Source organism: Lepisosteus platostomus, chromosome 2 (genome assembly GCF_059453375.1).
Source record: "Lepisosteus platostomus isolate fLepPlt1 chromosome 2, fLepPlt1.hap1, whole genome shotgun sequence".
NCBI classification, from domain to species: domain Eukaryota; kingdom Metazoa; phylum Chordata; class Actinopteri; order Semionotiformes; family Lepisosteidae; genus Lepisosteus; species Lepisosteus platostomus.
This window is the reverse complement of record NC_142612.1, coordinates 75,169,328-75,194,124: the sequence shown is the minus strand read 5'-3', so window position 1 is coordinate 75,194,124 and position 24,797 is coordinate 75,169,328. Positions and strand designations below refer to the sequence as shown.

Sequence of the window (24,797 nt, the reverse complement as noted above, 5' to 3'; positions counted from 1 at the left end):
AATGTGTTTAAGTTTGTTTGTATTCTCTAATACCCCTGCAGCTCACTACAGTAACTATGTGGAGTGAATGTTTTTGTGTCCAGTCAGTGATATGACAATTCATGATCCTACAGTGACACTTCTAGGCTGCTAATGGAACTGTGTTTCTCATCTATGGATTACATAATGTTACAAAATAAATTATTAAATGTATCACACTCTTGTGTTTCCTCTCTCCCTTTTCATATTACATCTTCTGCAATACAAGCAAAATGCACAGATGTTTTGATTTGGCACAGCTGTTAAATATACACCAAGTGTGCGCTTAGCTCACAACAGGTCATTCTGTGTGTCACAAAGTTGCTGGTTCCAAGACAGAAACTCATGTATTCTTTAAGCAGAAACAATTTTCAATTGTTTTTCAGCATCTTTTTAACTGGAAAAAACTGGTAAAAATATTTCACGTCTGCTAGAAAAGATTCCACATTCCACAGGGTCATCCTTTTCAATCTAAGTATACATTATTCTTTTTTTGCTTTCTGGTTCATGGGTCTTACTGTCAATTTCATTTTTCTCCTTCTGTTGTTACCACATGAGGTGGATATTTATTATAGTTAGCTCCCCATTTAGCTCCCCAGTTACAGATTCCTGTTTTGATCTTGCCAAAAGCCAAAAATCATAATGATCCTTTGCTGCTGGGTTTTTTGCAAGATCAAAACAGGAATCCGTAGCTTGGGAGCTACTGTGAGTTGGGAATTTTTGTTCTAGATAGATCACCTTGCAGGTGTAAACAACCTTGATATGAAGTGTATCCGAACAAAGTACCAAGCACACATACAGTCCAGTAGCATTGCAGCTGTTCCAAACCAAAAAGGCTTCTGATCCCTGAGTTTCAATGCAGCTGTAATTTCTCAAGAAGTGCAAGTACCTCGGCAACTAAAAAAGAGAAGAATGATACAATAACTTTTCTGGAGCTCCACTGTGATACAGATCAAATCCCCTGTGCAGCTCTCATAAGAGACCACAACTCTAACAATTCCAGAATTTCAAAATAACAACTGTTTCTGTCTCTCTCTCTCTCCATGTACTTTTATCTTTCTTTCCTCTGATATTTATCTACCTCCACTTGCCCCACACAAATATTTTCATATGAACATTTTAGAGGACATCTACAAAACCATGATGAGAAAGGTAACCATTTGTTATGAAACTATTTTACTTGTAGAAGTCATTTGCAGCAAATACTCCTATTGTGGATGCCTGTTAACACCTGGAGTGCTTGAGGTGGTTAACACTACAAGGTCAAATCACATGAACTACAGGCTTTTATCCCCAAATGTGAATTTGACTGTAGTATGGAATGACATTTCATCTGTCCTCCTGCAGTGAGTCATTTGGAGACAGAAAGGGGATGCTGTTTTAGGTCTAACGTTTGCAAACATTTCCTAGACTAAAATTCCAGGTTTGCTCCACCCTTTGTAGAATTTAGTTCTTTTTAATTGGATGTGCAGTACATGGAGCATGATAAAATCATAACAAGTAATGAGCAAAGACAGCAGTTACACAAAAATATATGAAAAGTATGGACTTCATTTCTGGATTCATGTACTGTAGTTGAAGTGAACCTTGAAACCTTATTGAAAATGGAATTTGACAGCATCTAAAGCCACTCTGCAAATTTAGTCTGCAATTTACATGAAGATTTGAAGTTTATCAGAGTTTCTGAGTTGAGTTTTATAGCTTTTGTATGGTGTAATTCATCCGTCAAAGTAGTGTAAATGCATTGTTGTGGAATTATTAAATGATTGAATTTGTTTCATTAGGAAAGCAAACCCTAATCAATACAATGCACTTAAGAAAATTTGGCAGACCAAACTCTTTCCACGGAATTACTCAGCATTTAGAATAGAATAAAATGACACAGCAGAAGGTGCAGCTTAATATATAATCAAAGTGTAAACTTTATATAGCTTAATTCACTGGTGTTAGCATGTAGAGTACATCTGTGGTAGCAAATTTGCATCTGTGCTATTGGGATACTCAAACCACAGTAAACCTGAGGAGACAAGAACTGTCTTTAAAAGTTTCTTAGAATAGCATGAACACAATGCCCTACTTAATTTTTTTTCAACCAAATTTAAGGAGATATGTACAATACATCTGCAGTATACGTCACAGGATGAAGATAAGATTCCAGATTAATTCACATAATAATGTGTTAAGATCTCTATTCTTTTCAGCTCTCCAGCAGAAGATACCAGACTGTGATAATGCTACAAGCAACCTGCTGTTATGTCTGGCTTATCCAGTTTTCTTTCTTACACAATATAAAATAAACCTTTTGCAAAAAGCAGTAAATCATTCTGATAACACAGAAAACAGGGAGCTATACCTCCTAATGACTTACATGAAATAACAACAGGAACAAAATACTAAAAAACAGTATTGATTGTGTGCCTTGATTGTATGCTTTCCAAAATGCTTTGATACTGTAAGTGATAATTGTCCACTGTTTCTTTCTACCACTATAAATGGCAAAACACCCAGTTACTGGGTATTGTACATCAATGACCAAGAGTCTAGGTACATGGGGTACCTATAATAAATTACTTTTAAAAATCTTCTTTGCCACCAGAAATATGAATAATTGGAATTAGCATGAATTTACATACACTCACTGAATTCCAAAAATCTGAATGAAAAATACTTTATGCACCTTGGTTACTGGATACTGACTTATACTGTCTCATTGTATGACCAATATTGTTATATTCAGAGAGAGACTTATAGCACAAAGCTATATACTGTACAGTAAAGTGACTATTGCCCTCACTAATTCACAGTCTTTAATTTAAGCTTTCACCTTGACAGGCTGATTACATTACACTTCAATACTGGGATTCATGCAAAGACAGGAAACTATACCTCTGCTCAATGAAACTCCACCTGACAGTAACACAAACACAATAAAAATAATGTCATGTCCTGTTTAATTAACTATGGCAATGTGAATATGATTTTGCTCTGGACAACAGAGAGCTGAACCATCTAAATACACTTCTAATTCTGATTTGCGTATATGAAGTCAAAGATAGCTCCCAGAGCTAACTAACTAGAACCCCTGCTAATGTCACTCCAGGTGTCGGTAACACAAACACAGAAAAAGATCATTCAAGTTAATGTCATGGTTTATTTTCCTCTTTCGGTACTGGAGTGTGTAGGAGTGATTAAACATGTCCTCTGGAGTTTTTCCTTATCATCACTATCCTCTTCAACCTCATTGACACCAATTCTCCACTCCTATACTGCAATTTAACTGCATCAGGTAACTCTCACAGATCAATACCATACCTCTTGACTCAGGCAGAAAGATCTTTTTCAAAGATTGGACAATTTGCCTTACATAACTGTGATATGTATGAAATACATTTTTTTCTTAACAAGGTCAGGTGATTAATAAAACACTGAGCAGGTAAAATGTACTGTATACAGTATACATATTGAAATTGTACTCTTAGGTGCACTCTCCATAGATTGCCTTGTGTTGTAGCAGTAAATATTCCTGCTTACAGTTCCTTGATGAGTACTTCTCAAGTGCAGACTGCTGCAATTACTGTGCCATGTCACATACTGCTTGGTCAAGAGGCCTGTACTGCTTTTGACCATTTATGTCTTTTAGATAGATCATACAAGACAAGACCGTCATTGTGGACTGTGTCTTTTTTCTGAAACAGCCATCATAAACTGTATTATTAGTCATTTTATTTATATTCAACGATTATTAGCTGAGATTTTTCTACATTTTGCCTGACTGCCATAGCCTTTCCAAACAAGAAAGTCATTCAAAGAGCAAGGACAATGATATGAAGTGAAATTCTGATGTGAGATCTTTATAGATTACATTTTGAAAGATAGATATCTTATCTGATAGATACAAGGAATTCTGCTTCATATAAATATATATAAAGTCAAAACATCAATAGGTTTTTCACCTGTCCACACACCTGAAGAAGGCTCCACAGCCGAAACGTTGTCTCATTTCTTTTCAGCATGTAGTAAACCTTAACCTGTTCCATTATAAATGATATTCATTATATGTGCTGAGCAGGTTATTATTTTTGTTATGTGTTTGGTATATCCTGTTTATTTTATTGCCCCTTGCTCTAAAACAGGATGTAAGTGTAGGACTGGTGTAATCTGATTTGCTTAAACAGAGAGGCGGTGAGATCTTTCTGAACTGCTGGGGGTTGATCATCTGCTGAAACAAGCACCGTCCGACTGTGCAAATGTAACGACTGCAGCTCAGCCACTGCAGGGATTTGATCCACGCAGTTCCAGTTTTGGAGACACACGGAGCCACTCCCTTGAGGGCACAACACCCCTTTCTGCCAAACAGTCAGACTGTAGAGGTGGTGGAGAATTTTAAGTTCTGGGCCCCACCATCTTTAGTGCTCTAAAATGGGAGGTCAACACATCCATTATGGTCCGGAAAGCTTACCAGAGGCTGTTCTTTCTGAGACAGATAAAAATGGCCACTGTCACAGAAAGAAATGACCCTGTTTTAAAAAACACTCATTGAGTGTGTTTTGACCTTTACTATCACCGTCTGGTATGGCAACACTTCAGCCTAGGATGAAGCAGTTAGAGAGGGTAGTGTATATCGTCTCCAAAATTGTCTTTCGGTGGACTCTTCCTCTCTAGACAGAAACGCAAGCTCTAAAGATTTTTGCCAACCCTTCCCACCTGGCCCAACCACTGTGTACTTTCTTCCCTCTGGTAGGCAGCTCAGGTCTTTTAAGACAAGGACTACTAGGTTGCATAATGGCACCTACACAGAGGCTGTGAGATGCATAAACTTTGCACTTTCATTTTGAAATTTTATGCACAGCTCATGGTTATTCTATAAGGTCTCCCTGTTTCTTATTTTATTACTGGTATGAGTTTAGGAGGGTACAGTATGTGAAGATAAGTTTTGCTAATGTGGTCTATTATTGGCTTTATGTTGTGTGTTTGTATTGTATGTCTTTTAATTGTATAAGCTCACCAGTCCAAATTCCATGCAACTAGTTGTTATGGCAATAATGTGTTGAAAAAAGTATGAAAAGTAGGACTGGTTATCCCAACAAAGGAGAATTCCTCTTTATCCAGGTCCCAAGGCAGCCAAGTCATCTTTTAATAGGCTTAGGGCCAATGCGTTGTACAATCAAATGTTCTGACATCTTCGAATCTGGGACAGAGGGCCAGAACATGTGATTAGCACTGTATTTAGTGAAAGAGCAGAGAGAAAAAATATAGAGAAGAAAGAAAAAGTAGGGACAGACATACATGAGTAAGAGAGGTTTCTGACAATTACAATTACTACCACTTGTATTCCGCAAGTAACATACTGTACAGTGTCACATATTTGGAACTGAAGTGACTTAAATCTCAGGAAAAGGAAATATGTTCTTCTGATTTGGAAATATGTGAAATTTCCCTTTTAAATGTACCAAGCAAAATGTGTCCTTCTCAATGGTATTTGGATGCATGTTTGTGCAGAAACCAATGCTTATCTTTTTTTAGCATCGGTCCAGAGTTCAAGCTTACTCATGAAGGATTATTTATCTTATGAAAACAGTCTAACTTTCCCCAGATAAAGATTTTTAGATTTCTGTCTACTTCTGGGTGTATTAGAGTTTGTCGATATTAGTAATTAAGTGTATAGAGATTTAGTGTATTTTCTGAGTTCTGGAATTCACTTCAGCTGCACATAGTCGAGTGTAAATATTAGTCTATGCTCTGATATTTGTAGATATGATTAATAATTATATTGTAATAATGAAAAGAAATTCAGTTATTCAAGACAGTGAAATTAGTGTTTCTTTTCTTCCCTTAAACTTGTCCGTTTTTGTGCCTGGTTAATCATATACTTTGATACCAAAATTGATTTTATATTCTACAGAGACCTGTTGCATTTAAATTAGCATCCTTCAATGCTGTTTATCCTTAAAATATGCTCTTGCAGCTCAGACATGTCTAGTCCTTCAAGGGGGAACCTAGAGTTTGCATAGATTCTTTAATGTCTGTGACATTGTGTTGGAAAAAAAGTTAACATTTCAAAACCCAACACCCAAACACAAGCTGTACTGAAAGGTTACTTAAAAGCACCGCCCTTCTTGAGCGATAATTCATGAAGTGCTGTATCTCAGGGCTTTTCACAAATCATACACAAAATCATGTATTAGAGTAGTGTGTCAGTGGGAGGAGTAAAAGTCGACGCCCCATCATAGATAACCCTATCTAACGAGGTGCAGCCTGGGAAAAAGAACCCGCTTAGCACAGCGGTAACCAGACTGGACTTGCCCAATTCAGCAGTGTCTAGTCTGGAAGAGCAGGGAGCACAAGGCCCAAAATAAAAACTCAAACTGCGCGAAAGGGTCACCCTGCCCCGCTGGAGGTATACAGTGAGACGGACAAAAAGAAAAGAAAACGAAGGAAAACAACGGCATTACGCTGTCGTCACAATCCCCTCCGGGACTGTCGGTGGAATGGTCCTCCCCTTGCGGGGTCATCTCATCCCTCCGGGAGGTGCTCAGTGTGTGTTAAAGAGCCCCCATAGCTGCGGCTTGACATTAATTAGCCAAAGCATTTGTGGTTGCGAATGTAATGCGTCACCCTTAATCCAGAGCTCCACCCCCCACACTGAACACAACCCCGCATAATGCCACAGTGAGTCTACCTTCGATTTCAGTTTGGACAATGTATTTACAAAAGAGAATTGGAAACAGTCCTTGATGTGATGCTGACTACAAAAAACTTCTAAAGCCACATAAGATTGTCAAGGACTTTGGAATAGGATTCTTTATAGCATTACTAGAAATGCATTTTGTTCATATTGGTTTTTTTTTTATGCACAATTCAATGACACTATAAAACACTAAGAGAATACACTTTATTTAAATCATATAGAACGACCTTCACAGTCTACAGAAACAGTGGAGTTTCATTTTTTTTTTCTTTAAACATCAAGATAGGTTTATCAATCAGAACAAGAGAAGGAAATAGGTCTGTCAGAAAGAATCGCCCTCAGAAAAGTAAAGCTCATTCTGGCTTTATGATCAATTGGACACACAGTTCCTTCCCGTTGGCCCCACTGAGACACATTTTAACACAACAAAAACAACATTTAAATGGATCTGCCCTTTCAGAGAGTGTCCTGAAATTGTACTTTGAAAGCATAATGGATTATCTTGGGCAACTGCTAAAAAGTGAAAACTGTGTCAGAACAATGCCCACACTATCATCTTTCTCAACAAGGTAGTGTAAAAACAGTGTTAAAACCATTCTTAAAGATAAAAATATAGAATAAGCAGCCTGTCTTAGCATTTGTAATAAAAGGTTAAGTAGGTGGAAATGAAGAAGAGTCTGTCATTCAGGTGTCATTTCTTTCCCTTTTCTCAGCATAACATTTATGTACTGTACCTAATCTTAGAAATGCAATAATAAAAATGCCCCTACAGTAGTATTTGCTCAATGTGATATATTAAACATCTCAAACATAACATTTTTTGCAGAAGACAACAAAAAAATGCATGCAAAACATCCTAAAGTATGTTTTTTTTGTATGTTGAGATCTAAGGTAAATTTTGAAAACTGTAGTCTTCTAGAAATTCAAATCAAATACAGAGCTTAGATTTAAAACCACATATCTTATTGCAAGAATGAAAAAATACAACTACATAAGCTCAGATAGATCATTACATGGACGGTGAGCAAATACTGGATCTCAGTAGATTGACATTCAGGTGTAAAAGAAAAAATGTTTAGCACTAAACAGTGCTAAACTTTTCTGGTACCACCATTTACATCACGCAAAGACACTGACAATAGGAGTGAGAAGTGACTCTAGGATGATAGATGTTCAAGGTGTCAAAAAATGAATACCTTATTAGTCAGCTGGATTTCAACCCATTCCAAGCACAGCATTTTTAATAGACGGCCCCAGGAGTTTGATTTACTGGGATACATTTTCTGTCTGTAGAAGAATGGATTTCACAGGGATTCCAGGACTGCTGCTCCTGACATCAATCAGAATAATAATAAGACATTAATAACAATAAGACATCCTAAGCCACACTTCTTAAGTCACACCTTCCCCCAGTTCACAATGATCAACTAATTTCTTTCTAAATATCTCCACAGATTTAGAAACCACAAATTGTTGCCTTCCCATGGAATTCATCACCCAGTCTTTGCTCTCTTTCTCATCTTCTCTTACCCATTTTTATACTCCTTTATTATGTTCTCCTTATCCTGATATTACTGTTCTCTTCCTCATTCCCCAAACACCTGAAGAGGTTTTACCTTTTACTTTTTAGTATGCAATTAACCTCTGCTCATTCCTTTGCAGCCTGCATGCTGACCCGGCTCCCCACCTTGACCTTATCATCTTCAGTCTTACAAGTTTTGAGTGAAGCTACAGTAATTTAATCATTATGGGAGGCTTTACATTGAAAATATCAGAAGATTCTACAAGCCCTTTCGATTCCAGAATTAATGACTGTAGTTACTAAAGTGCACATTACAATGCTATTCGGAGGATGGATCTCATCTGATAAAGACTTTTATCACTTAGAACACCAAAAAGAGGAAACAACATAGCACCTCACTGGTTTTGGCAGTATGCAATTTGTCATGTTCACAACAAGCTTTTTTTTTCTTATGAGAACTATCCCAGGGTAACAATCTAGACTTGGTCACATTACATTCTCTTTCTATATGTAGGCTTTTTAAGATCTGTACTTTTCATAGCTGTCAAACCTGATTCAAGGAAATTACTCTTGCATCAATTCCATTACACCTGACAGCTATGTTTTACTTTGCATGTCACACCAAATAGTGCACACAAGATTGACAAGAATGTTCTATTTTGTAATTGATATGAAGATGCATGTACTGTATAAATGAACTGTGTGACACTGCAGAAAAGTTATAAATCATACTCAGAAGTTCTGGAAATATTTGCTGTCCACAATAATTCAATGAGTTTGAGATTACTGCATTTCAAAGATATAACTTTTTTTTTTTCCTGGCTGATAATATTAGTATTATAATAAATAAAATACCTTACTATTTATGTTTATTATTATCAAATACTTAAACCACAATTACTAATATCTGTCTTAAAAAATCTCCATTCTACTTTCATTCCTTGTGCTTTCAGGGGTAAAAATATACTTAAATAAAATAAATATCTGGGTCTTCCTCAAATGACACATTTACTTGTTTCATTAAGCACCTGGTTTATATTGTCCACGATATTGCAATTGTGAGTTTAATAGATGTTTAAATACATTCTGTACTCCAGATACACTCTCATTTCAAATAAATAATTGATACTGAAATGATATGTGGGGAAAAATATGATCAGAGTACTTTGGTGTATGGAACAAGTTACAGCACCTAGCCATGTTGCTGAAGCTGTTTGCTTGGTTTCTTTTCAAGAAATATAATTAGGCCACTAACTACTAAATGGAGTAGATGAAACTCATGGTCTTCTCTCATGTGTATCTTCTCTTATACTCTTAAAATTAAAATCAATAGATTATCTGCAAGTGTGTTCTCCATTACAGGACTACAGGTGCAAACATTTTCATGAGGTGCATGAGGTAGAAAAACAACTCACCTTTCAGAATATGCCGCTTCAAACTAAGGCAAAGGTGTAAATTGTCTACTTTTTATGTACTCTCTTCTGTCTTTAGGACAGAAAGCTATTATGTGACACTACTTTTTAACAGCCTGCTAATAAGGTCAAGACACAGCCTTAAGCTGAAAGAACTCTAACAGACAGATTCCAAGAAAACTGAGAAAAAGTTTTTGTTTTTTTATCAAACATGACATGAAATAAACCTTTGAGCAACTTTATTGCAAATAACTGTGTACTCTATGGGACTCTATGGGCCTCTTCAGTCCTCCTTATGAGTCAGCTGTTTTTTTTCCACCTCTGGTCTTAATTACCTAATTGAACTAATTGTTAGGATAAGATGTCAAATCATCTGTTTCTTTTACATCTTAATTAGCAATTTAAAAAACTATTTGTAAAACTGGAAGGACACAGATGCCCATCTGTGGTATAGACTCAACATCAGTCAATCAATTAAGATTCTAACTGCCATGTGAAATTTGTCAAATGACAAAGGAACACTTTAGCTAAACAAGCATACTGTACAATGTTGTCAGTGAGTTTCCACTTCTATTTTTTATATTTACAAATATTCTCCACTAAATTTGAGAATACTATTTGTGAATTCTAAACTAAATTAGTTAATACCAAAACAAAAGAACGAAAAACATTCTTGGCAGTGAAAGTGTAAAAGCAACAGATTTCAATTAAATTCCAGGTTTTTCTGGTAACATACTGTAAGTGTAGTGCTCTCTTGGCCTTAGGAACGTAGGACAGAGAAGTGTGAAATGCAATTGGCAGGTTTTGCCTGCCCACAACCACACTTTCAATTAAGATGTCTTGTCTAAATGCGCTCAGAGGTCAACTAAGGCTGGCTGAGGGAGGACCAACCTCCCCGAAGAGAGACACAGTCATAAAGATGCAATCCGTGGGCATAAAGAAAATGTGTTGTGTTCGCTGCTGCTAAGGCCTTGTTGCCCAGTCTGAATCAACAATTCTCCACAAGGACAGTCATAATAAATAATAAAAATACTGATATTTCTCTGTCATGTATCTTCCACAGTTATGATGAGACTACATTACCTACACCACCTGTGGCAACCCCAAGTCTGTCTTAGAGCTATAAGATGCCAGATGGAACTACAAACTGGATTGGATGTCAAGCCCATCACAAGACATGCACAATAATAATTTAGAGACACTAGTTACTGTACTTGAATGCATGAGTGATTGGAGGATTTAATAGCATTATTAGTAGAGTAGAATAGAGGAGTTTATTGCCATAAGTACATGTACTGTACAGTACATTGGAATTCTTATCCGCCCTGATCTCTCGGGACATATAGTACACATATATGCAGACAATACAACAAGTAGCAGCAGTGGGGGTGGTAGTAGTAGTAGGAGTAAGAAAGTAGTAGGTTTTTGTTTGTTGTATTTGGGTCATGGTTACAGGAATGATTAAAACAACCAGATTCTGCGTGCAGTCAAATACAGAATTATCATCTTCATGAGGTCGTATTACAATGACACTGATAACCATGTCATGCACCCGGTTTTCTGCTGTTGTCCTCTATTTTGCTGTGAGGAAATGTGTGTCCTTTGAATGCATGGTATAAGGTGTTTAGAAAGATAATCTCTTCTCCCTGCCAATGCATGTTGTAAATTCTCTTCCATCATATATACTGTACTGCTGTGCAGCAAGTGACTGCAAGCAGGGAGTGCCTAAAAGACAAGTAAAAGCAATTTATTGAATGCGGGCAGCTGTATGCTTTCATATCCTACTTTATAAAAACAGCTATTGGCAAACAAATAAACAAAACCTGCTTATCAAAAGCCGGAATCCAAGCCTTAGTTGAAGAGAGAGCTCCTATAAACTAATTTTCACAGTGGATTACAGCATTGCTGCCCTGATTCAGCTGGATATTTTAAGCTCTTTTTTGTTTGTTTCTTATCTCCAAAGCCTTCTTTTGTAGTATGTCTGTGACAGCATGTAATTGGTATCGATGCTCAACCAAAGTGTGTTACATTCCCTCACAGAGAGGTTTCTCCATTTTCCAAGCTTTAGGTGAGTGTTTTGAAAGAGATGAAATGGAAGCTTTCGGAACAGCAATCAATAGCAATTCTAGGCAAACCAATCATCACTGCTGAATCGTCATCACCTTTGGAATGAGCAGTACTTGGAAAGTTAATGATGGTGGAAATTATATAATTTGCACTTTACAGCAGTGCCAAGCTGTACTATAACTAGTGTTCTTTTGTTTCCAGTTGACATACTGTAAGCCTGTGAATCCTATAACTGCATTGAGACTGAAAGCTCAAGAGTGCTTACTAAATACCCAAACACAGGACCAAGAGAAAATGCAGGCTTTGCCACTGTGGGCAAAACAGAGCTGAACATCTGAGCTCCAGTGCTGTCTTGTGAAAGCATGTTAATAGAAGCCAACGAGAGCAGCATAAAGCTAATACAGACACAGAAAAAAAAATCGAAGACTTTCTGCATTACCGGGTTAACAACAGATTCAGATTTCAAGTATTACTTTACCGTGGGCATTACAATATTTATCCTTGGTATGAGTAAGAAGAAGAAGCAATACACTTAAATTGTCAAACTGCCATTGCACAGATCTAAATTTGTTCTTGCCTGTGCCTCCTTCGCCATCTGCTACCCTTCTCAAGAAGCAGGGCACCCAGCATTTCAGAATGAAGGACATTCTCACACCCTAATTCATTATGTGGCATGACAGTGAGTGGCTGTAGGATATAACCTTTCAATCATATACGCATTTATAAATTGCTCTACCATAATGAAAGAAAACTAGCATGATGTTAGGTTTGTTATGTAGTCTTATAAGCTTGTAAGACAGCAGTTACAATATTCACATATTAACATTTTCATACTCAGTTGCACATATAACTGTCAGAGTGTTTATACATAATGTATCAGAAAAGAATTGCAGAAGGTTCTGGGATTTTGAAATGTTATTTTTCCACCTCTAGTTTTTTATTAATTTATACTTTATACAGTAAATAGTCCACATACTGTCAGGCATTTGACTTGGGAAGATATTAAATGCAATGCATGCAGATCTTACTGTATATAGTGGAAAAATAATGCATTTTTGTCAATTTTGATTCAGCATCAGGTTTCAGATACAGACATCAGGAGTTGTACATCAAAGTATCTAGCTGTAAGATGTACATTTTCACAATTTGCCCTTTTTAAGACATATTTAAAAGTTGCCATGATCAAGAAGGTCTTAAGGGAAATGGGGATCAGTGATAATTGGACCATTAAAAACTCTTCAAAGTTTAGGTCTCACTACAAGACCAAATCAATTAGTTATTAAAATGGGAATCTTTGGCATCTCTTTCATCAAAGGAATTGTAGGATTCTAATTAGTCTGACTGATCGATACGATTTTAAAACCCTATTAGCTTTTGCCTTTAAAAGGTTGCTCATGGACGTTAATGCTTTTGGTTAAATAGATGCCATCATTAAAAGCTGCCCCTTTAAATATACACATGTATTTCCTTCTTTGATTAACATTCTGTAAGAAAAAACATATCAAAAACTCAAATCATATCAACTTTGCTGCACTATCCAGGCGCAACAGTTCGTATAATAGAGTGATTTTTACATTCTAACAGTTTAGAATGCTTTTCATCATATATTTAAGCTCACCCCTGCATCTACAAATGTAAACACTTTTTGAATTAAAGCATTACATGGTCCAAAAGTGTGTGTTGGCCTGTCTTTAGTTTTATTCTGTAACATTAACTTTAAGATTTACTGTCATCCACCAAATTAAAATGTGCTGCATCAAAACTGATCGTAAACACAGATTCCAGTGTCTTTTCTACACAATGCATCACTGTTTTCCTCTTGTAATGTGCATCACAGGGTTAGAAGCAAGCACCTGTCACATGCATTTCTGATCTGAAATGCAGTACAATCAGGTTACATAAAGTTAGGACTGAGTCACATATATTGATCTGACATTGGGCAAATGTGTTCTGCAGTTTGGACTGATAGGCTGGAATAAAACTTTCCCGAATGGCAGGATCAAGGTTCTGAGAGTCTCCTATTGATTTTCAATGTTAATAACCGAATTACTATGCATGTTGTGAGGCCTGTCAGTATGATGCAAATCAGTAAATCCTTTCCGTGAATTACATACGTCCCACACAATCTTTATCTGTTCTTGTTCTTAATAATGTAAAGATAATGGTTTCTTTTTCTGTTACACCATTCTTGTTGCTGCAGTGCAAAAATTAAACACCTATGTAAAAGAAAGTATTTATCTTAGGAAATCCTAAAGTCACTTGCTCATCTTTATTCTCATATTTAAAGTATAATAAATTATTAAATAAAGACATTATCTGGAACTTCACACGTAACTGAGGATTACTACTCTGAATAGAATGAATTTCTCACAGTTCCCTTATGTACAATTGTATAAAATATTATTTGCTGATTTTGTGCCAAAACTCTTTCAGTTAGAATTCTAATAATTAATAGTTTATAACATAATCCCTTTGATACACAAAAAATAAAAATATATAAAGTGAAATCTGTGCATCATCAAAAATGAAAAAACAAGAAAAACACAAGGCAGTTGTTTAAAATCATCCTTTTGAAGAATGTTCTAAACACAAGCATAAGGATGTAAAAAACAAGCCTCTGATTTTTAATCTTTTGTATATTATTCATTTACTGGAAACAAATCAAACAACTCTTCAAAAGGTCTGTTTTGATTAAAATATTTGACTGGAAGCTTTTTTTGTCCACTAAACTAGAATAAAAAATAAGGATAAATTTGCAAATCAGACATGACAAACAATACTTTCATTTAAAAAAAAACAAATACAGTAAGCTGGCAAAGTTAATTTAAGAGAACTTTCTCAGAATCGATAACTCAAAATCTTTATTCACTTATAAAAAATAAGAAGCCAGACACTTCTACACTTGGATATAATGTATGTGAATTGGTCACCACTAAGTTATACTGTATCTTACTTGGATCATGGGATAAACTCGATTTTTCAGGTGCACTAAGATCATAAGATTTGATAACAAGGTGAATAATTCTCAAAGCCATCTCTGATAAGTAATAAAGCACTCTGTTATGCAGCAAAATGCAGCTCAGAGAAAGTCGGAGCATTTTACAACACCACAGATTCAGCAAAATCTAAGTGAGTGCAAATGCTGGGACAGAAACTCTAAAGCGCACCTCTGTCTCCCCCTGGTGGGCCGGGCAAGATTATTTTAGCCCAGCAGGAGTTGGAGTCCGCAGCTTCACCCAAAATGGAAGACAACAATTAATTTGAATGAGGACAAGTACAATGCAATCATAAGATAAGATAAGATCACTTAAATGGCCATATACAATTTCTTGTATTAGGAATTTGTCTTTTCGCATACCCCAACTTGCTCTCCATGAGACACACAGACAGGGAGAGAGAAGCTTGGGGTCAGAGCGGAGGGTCAGCCATTTCTACGGTGCCCCTGGAAATATGACATAATACAAAGAAGACAGATGGAACGATAACGATACAATAGACAATGGCGACAATCTGGAACATCGATACACTGGTGAGTCTATACTGTATGTTTAAGTGTCTATGTACGGAAGGGTATGTGTGCAGATGATGTTAGACCCCATGAGAGATTATAAGATGAAGACGCATCACATCATCACAATTGGAGGCAGTTATATTAACAGCTACAAATCAACTACCGTACATACTGTATTTACACTACGGACAAGAGATTATGTCATTTTAGTGAACTAATGACTGGAAGAGGAGTGTTTTTAATATATAATTCAAATATAAAAAGGAAAAAACAGCTATAAAACTGCAGTATACGGCTTCCTCAGACAAAGAACACCAAAATGTATATTATATATCCAATATTCCTGTTGTCAATAATAGTTTTTTCACAATTTGCCTTCAGTTCCCTAGACATATAATTCAGCGAGGTTTATCCTTTCAAATATTCTTACAGTATGCTGTTTTAAAAAATACATAATAAAAAACAGAACTGCAGTCCTCATTATAGTTCTTGGGAGATTATATCTTTTACCGCAGTTACCAGTTTCGATTGTTAAATTTAACCTTATTACAGTGGTTTTACCTCACTGGCAGGCAGGCTATTAAGCAAGCAAAGTGCTAGCTTTTTTACCTCAAGAAACAGTTCTTGTAGTTTGGAACTCAGATATCCTTTAGGCCCTAGTCAAATGATGTTAGCCTCAGCTTTATGGAAGAAGACTTTCAATCCATGAAGCTGAAAGAAGGTCTCAGAGGGATTCAAAACAGTTTCCAACTTCTCTGCCAAGTCTGAGGATCTGATACTGCCTAGTGTATACAGTAAGTCATGTTGGTTTAGGGTATATTGCTTCAATATTCTGTTCTTTCCAATAACCTAAAATATTTTTTTCCAAATCAACACTTAAAGCTGCAAATTATAATAAGCCAATGCAGGGACAACGTGTAAAAACGATTGTCTGAATCCGATTCGATAATCCCTGACACTCCCAGTGAAGGACGAAGTCATACAGTATCTGCTGGTTAAAGAGGGACAAATAAAGAAAAGAGATTATTTAAGGGGAGCTAAATGTGCAACAGATTGCAAGTATTTAGCTGTGTGCATAGGAATCCATGAATTAATCAGGAAAAGTTCAATCATTTCAATGCTGCCGACACTAATAAAAGTTTTGACACTTGAAAAAGAATAACCAATCTCAAGGCAAGCAGAGAACAGCAATCACTATAGTTTATTCTTTAATTGACTAATTTGTTTACATTGTAATTGGACTGTGGTAATTAAAGAAACATATAATTATTTTCAAGCAATCATGTTATTGGGAAAGCATTAAATGTGCCCAGTTAGACTTATTGAAAAAGGATGTCATAAATTTCTTAACTTTCTCAGCTTTTAAGTTTAAAAATACCCCCAAATATACCATACAGTCAATCAATAATTTATGTGTGCGGTGAGAGCAGAGTTATTTAATGAAATCAATAACGAGAAGTTAGCCTTTGCAGAACATGCAGTATTTTTTGTGCATGACAAAACATCTTGTTGTCTTAATTTTAATATCACAGGTTTGTAAAGTAAAAAAGGAGTTTGGAATTCTTTTTCATCCTTGATGTAAAGTAATAGGGATGTTGTCTAGTAAGCATGTAAATACTGTATGTTTCTATCAGCAGCTGACTATTCAATTAATGTATTGAATTAGATTAGAGTAGTTGTTCTACTGTGCTGTGGGAGAACTCCTTGTATCGTAGGTAAGGAACTACCTAGAGTGCCCTTAGAGCACAATTTTAGCATAGAATGATAACACATTTGTAACTTATATAGCACTTTTCATCCCAAAAGATACTCAGCACTTTAGACATATAGGACTTTTTGGTGACAAGTGGAATCCATTATACACCAGCAAGCTAAATACAGATCAGATCAAGTGGACAAGTAAGAAACTACTTCACCAGCAGAAGTACTGTAATAAGGAATTTAGATAGGCTAGATTGTGTAAAGTTGTCGTGGACTGTATCTAGGACAAGAAGATTAATACCCTTTTTCCTCTGAACAGATCCACGGGATTAAGGAGTAGTCAGGACCTCAGTTTAACTCTCATCTGAAGAAAGACACCTCCTACAGCACAGTGTCCCTGCACTGCAAACTGTGGCATTGGTTTGGAAATTTTAGACCAAAGGAAAAAGGACCACATGCAGCATTTTTATCAACCTTGATTCCCTAAGGTCTCCCATTTCAGAGACCTCAGGCTCAATCTTGTTTAACGTCTGAGATCTGCTGACATCAAGCTAGAAGGTGATAACACTGTTGATATGTCAATATGGGACTTGATAAAAGTCAAGGAGATGATTTGTATAATTTTCTGTGAAGTAACGTATTGAAACCAAGTCAGAGAAAAAAACTGTCTGGTTCAGAATATTATATTCTTAATATAAGCTGTGGCTAAAGGTCAAATAAAAGACATTTTTCCCTCTTTTGAAAAAAGGTGAGACATCTTTCAAGCTCACATGCTAAATCCTCACCTACTAACATGCTTTCCTAATATTACCGTCTTTTAAATGAGTATCATATTATGTAAAATAAGCTAGATTGATTGGCAATAAACTAATAAAAATGCTAGACATTTTTGTGAGAATGCATGTCTGAAGCTAAAGGTTAGGAATCTGGTTTTGTTTCTAAGAAAATGAATAGTACTGCCAACTTGCCAGAAAGCAGTAGTTTAAGCCATTTGTGCAGTGTTATCATGGATGCCGTTTCTGATTTTTGAACATTCTTGAATGCATTGTGTGCTTTAAGGATGCAAAAGAGAACAGCCTGAGGCAACATAATAAAAAAAAATGTGACATGCCTTAAAACAATTATGGGAAAGGCAGTTCAAAGTAATTGTTTACAAAAGAAAATCAAAATTAGGTTTTCTCTGAAGCAGTCATTTTTTCTTCACACACCGCATGTTTCTTTTTCCAACACTATATTTAAATCACTTTGCCAGAACAAAGAACCGCTAAGCACTTCCTGTAAAGTCTAATTAGATCATTTTCAGAAAGCTAAGGCAGCACTTCTAACTCCCCCCCCAAAATCGAGCTGTTTAATCTTTCTGAGATGAGACTAGAGAAAACAGAAAATTAGGTGGCCTGGAATGAAGCAATACAACCTCTGTGTTGCCTAAGATTATGCAGAGTCTCCCAAGTGGCTCAATTGTTAATGGTGCTCTCTCCAAGCCCAGGCTGGGCTCTTTGATCTAGAATTTTGCAAATTTGAGTCTGAGTTATGGGCTGCTGTTGGGATTAACTGAGGCCCCTTCTACATTGTGGGTGTCTGCATTCTGGCTGCAATATATGCAAGGGAATTGCCTCTGAACTCCAAACTTTCTGTTTTTCTCTGCTAAATGTGTGGTGTGACAAAATGACAAATGGCTCGAAGGCCAGGCAGGTATACAAGATCCATATACAGTATATTACTACAGTTTCACATAAACATGATACTGACCACTGATACTGAGTAGCATCTGCAGAAGGTCCTTGTCAGCCCTCAAGGCCTGTCTTCCAAAATTTGCACCTGCCATCTCTATACCTATGTAGAAACTATGTCTTAAACAATTTTTTAAACAAATAATCACATGGCTGTAAAGACATTTGCACAAAAGGTAGGTTGTAAAGAATGTGTTGTTATATTACATCATGAATTGTTTATGAAGGAGTTGTGAATGTTTTATAGCCTCATTCATTTAAGAAGTGTTACAAGATTCATCTGGTGCTCTTCCATTTTCTTCAATTGTGTTTCTCAATCAAAAGAATAAACGATGATTGATCGGCAGTACAATTTGTAAACCTGTCACAACAATCTACAGTATATGTCTTAAAAGTAGTTTCTTCAAATATGTTCCAAGGGCTGTTGGAACATCTAATAAAATGTTCATTTTAAACTTAGAAATGACATACAGGTAACTGTGATCCATGGTAAGAAATGACTTCAGTGTTTAGCATCACATTTTGAAGATTTATTATTCTTTGGTGGCAGATAGCATTTTATGAATTATAGCTTTAAGACAAAAATATTTAAAACCAGGAATTTGCATTACATCTGCAATGAATGTGAAAGATCTCAGTTGCAAAAGTTATAATGTTCCATGAAGGTCATCATATCTTAGAAAATCGTCAAACCACAGTTGTAGCTTAGAAAATGTTCCACACACCACTGGACTCTTCCTTCTGTGTACGGTTCATTTTGTTCACTCAGAGCACTTTATAGTTGATTTTAAGGTCTTGGCTTATAACGCTTTAAATTGCCTTGATCCTTCTTCTTCAGATGTTGTCTCCATACATTACAGCTTTCCCGAAGACACTTCACTTAAGCTTCCCAGACACAGCCCAAGCACTGATGGTGAAACAGTCATCGTTATTATGCCCCAAGACCAGGACGTGCTCTGCCACAAGATGGCATAGCTGCCAGGACCAATTATTTTTTTTCCAGTCTAGTTTGAAATATATCTGCTTGAACATTCCTTACCTAATTAGCTTGCTTTCCAGTTATTTGGTTGTAATTGCCTCCTTGGTAACTCTGTTATTTATGACGACATGCCTATTGCATAGACCAGTGATGAATTTATAGTTATTCCTCTGAAATGAATGAATTTTTATGTTTTTCTTCTAATTCCCACACCAGGCTTATGGAAATCAATTCAATACATACAATTAACCCAGAGAGGATGACTGTTTTAGAGGGTGAAATACTGGAAAAAGGCTCCGTTACTAAATTTTAATCACCAAAAGCTCATCTGATGTAGCTTTCAGTGGATTTCCATGTGTTGGTTTTAAGTGTTTCATTTCAAAGAACCCCAATATGGTTCTGAATGGTTATGACAAGTGTGGCACTATGTTTTGATTTTGCTGAGTTCATGCCTATTGAACTTTTGCTGCTGTTTCAGTTAGAAGCTGAGATTACCCAAGCCTTCTCTTTCTGGACATTCATTTTCCAAGACACACAGAGTCTCATAGGATTACATCATCTGATGCCTCTTGTCTTTGTCTAGCTTATCATGTGCCCACGTACAACACATTGTGCCCACATTCCTTCCTCACAATGTTACCTTAAATGTGCCATCTTGGCTTCAGTAAAATACCTATCTGCCTTGTCATGTGTTCTCTGTTCAAGAATTTCACCCACTCCTGCTGAATCTGGCAGCAGTGGACCTACAATATCAGATTGCTGTCTTGTCTGGAGCGGTGGTGTTGCACAGTGCATTCATCAAGCACACACACACAAGTTTCCATGTTACCAGGCAAAGCACTAACTTCTATTATCATGAATATGTTTAAAAAGTGCAACAGTGTGCATTGTTTTGCAGTGAAGCAAATGACTGAAATAAATAATTTTACACTACTCTGTCACGACTATAGTCCCCCCTCCTTAAGGGTGTTCCAGCCCTTTCACTAAAGACTTCATTCCATGCACCTGCGCCCTATTCCCTGCCCACCTTATAAGCCTGGCGCTGACGCTCTTCCGGGCTCTGCATCTGATTTCCATATCGTGCGAGTCCGGGACCAGGAAGCGCCTGGTCCCGTTAAGGTTTTAACCTCGGTTCCCGTTCCTGTTCCCCGTCCGCCGGTTCCGACCCGGCCTTCGTGGTTTTTAATTCTTGTTCTGATGGATCTTCTGGTTTTGGACTTACTCGTGTGTTTTGGATTTTCCCTAAGGATTACTCTTGGATTGTTTGCCTCGGCCACACCTCCCCGTGCACCAGCGCACCTTGGACACGCCCCCCTGTCTTCAGCCCCGTTTTCCTGCATGACGTTTCCCCAGTGTTTCCCCACTCCGTCGGACTGTGTCGTCCGCATAGGGTCCGGAAAGAACTGTTCGTTACATACTCTTTAAATGCTTAGTTTCCTCCTTTTGTATTCTGAGATTAAAAATGGAACTAATACTCGTATGTTATATCTTTAATGTCTCTCTGAATATTCCTGTTCTTCTTGGTAATACTAGGCAACACTTCTAAACTTGCCTGGGGTGCGAATGAAATAAAAAGCACAGAGTAGTTAAACTTGAACGGCTGAAACCAAGCTTCAATATTTAGAACGCCGCAAAACCTTATCAAAAGCTCAGTACAAGCCTCTTTCCAAGTGGCGTCTCTTCGTTGTATCTTATTTGTGGTTCTCCACTTGCCCTGGCGCAGCTCTGCATTTCACAGTGCCCAGGAAATCTGAAGAAGACAAGGCAGCTTTCTCCAGGGGCTCTTATTGTTCCCACTAAGTGCCAGCTAGTGAATCACTAGTCTCAATCACTTGGCTGCTAAGTTAATGTTTCACAGGTCCCTTAATGACCACCAGATGGCCCTGATCTACTGGAACTGGTCCCATAATAGAACGGTTCAAAGTTCAAAGTCATTGAAGAATATTTGCTGATTGAACTGGATAGTGGCACAAAACACATTTTTTCCTGCATCGGTGCTTCCAGCTTGAAAATGAACCCGCAATAGCCATAAATCACCTGCCAAAATATGAGAGCGTTATCATAAGGCAGGGCCGTCACCCATTTGACCCATTATTTCAGACTGTGTCAGTTTGTCTTGTCAAGTTTCAGTTTGTCTCTTTCTGTGACAGGCACACGTCTGTTGCCTGTCATGGTGACTAACAAGTCAGAAGGTAGCTCTGTATAACAAATAATGTTCTTCCTTTCCTCATAGTCAATTAGAGCTTCACTGCCTCTTACCCCATGATTATACCCAAGGCAGGTTAAGAAATATCATATAAACCAGCAGCACAAATTCATTCATTCAACACTCATAATAACACGCTCACTCAGACAGATCACATTAACCCTGCAGTATAACATACACATTTGAAATTAATTCTGTGCCCTTTTGCCATCCATGAGTGATCACTGCAGACAAAGAAACCATACTAATTTATGAAAATAGCCTTTTGAAGATTAATTAAGTTTTGTTCCACCCTTGGCCTTAAGCCTTTCATGGCTTTTGCAGCACAAAATAATAATAAGCACCCTCAAACCTTCACACAATGATCAAAATATTAAATTATAAAGTACTTTTAAAAGTATTAAAGAGACGCACTTTGTGTTTGGGAAGGCGCAGCAAGAAATATGAGCTTTTAAATGAGCAGTATGTTTTGTGTTTTCATGAAGAGACGCTTATAAAAATAACTTAACAAAGTCATGACAGCATGTACAGTAACTAGCAATGGAGAGTAACTCTGTTTTATGAACAAAACATTAGGATTTCAGCACAAAAACAAGTCTTGTTCTTTAAGCATTCAGAACCCTACCATTCTTTGCTGCTAGAGCGACTCTTGTTTTTAACTTTCATTCCAAGTTTGATTTTCTACTTTATAAAAGGAATGCATTCTGCATAAATATTTGTGAAGTTTAATCAATGTAATTAACTGAAGACTAAGTAAGTACAGAATTATGTAATGCACACATGGCAACACGTTCTGTCACCTTCCCAAATGGGACCAAGATTAATTAAACAATTGTGTTGCTTCATAGTACAAGAAGTATTTGGAAGCACAATAACAAGCATATTTGCAATCATTCTTCAAAATGGATGATTTAAATTACAAGAGGACATGAAGAATGACATGGAAAACTAATTATATATCTATCCTGCAATAGATGTCTATTACTGTAGCTGGCTGCCTAAACACACTGAGGAACAATACAGTCAAGAAAGCACCCTTTCAGTCAGATGAACACTATTTACTCTGCAAATGTTATATGCAATCTTATTCTAATGTGGCTTTAAAGGGAATAAATTAAATGAATGCATTGTGAAAGTCTGCCCACATTTGAAGAAGAGGGAAGGGCTTTTCTTGTAGTTTTTTGCCATTGGAACTGGAGAAAATGAGAATTCAAGGATGCCATCCCTGACCAAAACAGTAGTAAAACTGAAGTCAGTCATCACAAGGTCCGTCCCACTATGTGGCTGAAAACAAAGAACTTTGTATCAACAAGCTACTACAACAACCATTGTTTGTAATCACTCTTACAGTATATGTGTTTTTACATTCTGAAGGGCACATCACAGACCAGAGGACAAGAGACAAAACCTGGAATTCTTATTACTTAATTATTAATTTGGCTGATGCTTTTATCCAGAGTGATTACACTGATTACAAGATACTGAAAATTCAATGCATTATATGTAAAATACATAAATCCTCAGAAAGTGATATGTAACGTAGTGAAATGGTAAGTGCACTAGTGTACATACTGTACTTCCAAGTGCACTATGAATAAAATATAACAGAATGAAATGCAAGCACATGATACACTGTACTTAAACAGCAAAGTAGGATAAAAGTAAATTCAGAGTGAAGTGCTACTCAAAAAGCAGCAGACTGTTGATTCAGGATTTCGGCATCTTTTTAAGGGTTGGTCTGTGGGCTTCTGGGCATATCAGAAAAGCACTGCAGTCTCAATCTGAAATGAAAGCTGAATTGCCTGAGAGAACATTTAAAAGAACTTTAAATGTAGTGCTGGTGTTCCAATGTCAGAAAACAAAACTGAGGGTGTTTGACCTCAAATTGAAAACATTCCTTTAAAAACGCTGCTGGCAAATGTTCTTTTAAACCTTTGTTACATTATACTCAATAATTGAAAGCAAAAAAGCTCATAAAAGATGAGAAAATTCACAACCATTATGGTCAAATCCAAAGGAAATGTCAACATTTACAAATGCTGAATGCTTACAGCAAAAGTGATAGAAAGGTTTGTTTGCATTTTGTTTTGTTTTTTTTTATAAATCAATTTTAATTCCATGTTTTTTAAACGTACTATATTTAGAGGAGTACCAATGAATATGCTGCCAAGCTTTTCAAGTAAAACAAAGATTTAAAATAAAGATTTTTAAAAATACTTAACAAAAATGGTTCTTGCACTTCCTAACTTTCATTAGTAACCAGTTAATTGCATGGATTAAGTCACTTTAACTCTTCCCTGAACTGCAGAATTAACTATTTTAGTATCATACCTAAAGAATTACATTATACATATGGTGCAAAATATGTACAGTAGTTGATGGTTACTGTAAACCCCATCTCTATTGTAGGGTATCAATAGTTAAATAAATAGCTAAATTCAATATCTGCACCTCAAAAAATGAATATGTGACTAACACTAATTATTTTACCTTTAAAATTTCAGGAATTAAATTTGCATGACCTGCCACATGTCTTTGATTATCAATTGCATAAGATTCTGGTATCAAATGCTGGGATAAATGATATTACCTTAGAATGTCCTTTTACTTTCTAAGGCAGCAGAATGCAGAAGAGAAAGTATTCCTCTGGAAATGTACCATTCAATAACTTTAAAGTGTCACATCCAGTACTGTATACTGGCAACAATTATGTTTTATGGGTTATTTTTAGTGTCACAGCCTTGTCAAGACCTCTAGAGTAAAGAGATGAAGGAATCTCATGTGACAAAGCACAGATCTTGCCAGGCATGCCAAGATTTAATTCCAATCACCCATGGGCTCCATGTATGCTCAGCTCCACTCCATAGATAGGTCTCTTGGTGTGGCAGCATTTTACACTTGCTCAGTGTATTGTACTGCTTAGGAGCTGTAGGTGTGTTACAATTTGTGTTACAAGGCTCAAA

The 24,797-nt window shown here is 36.6% G+C and overlaps 1 long non-coding RNA gene across 1 annotated transcript in view; it reads right to left on the bottom strand.

The window, feature by feature from the left end:
* LOC148677126 (uncharacterized) overlaps positions 1–24,536 on the bottom strand; it is a 49,120-nt gene extending 24,584 nt beyond the window's left edge. Inside the window, exon 1 of the long non-coding RNA XR_015929862.1 lies at positions 24,425–24,536. This is a non-coding gene — a long non-coding RNA (uncharacterized LOC148677126). The remainder of the gene's footprint in view (positions 1–24,424) is intronic.
* Between the last annotated feature and the right edge of the window lie 261 nt (positions 24,537–24,797).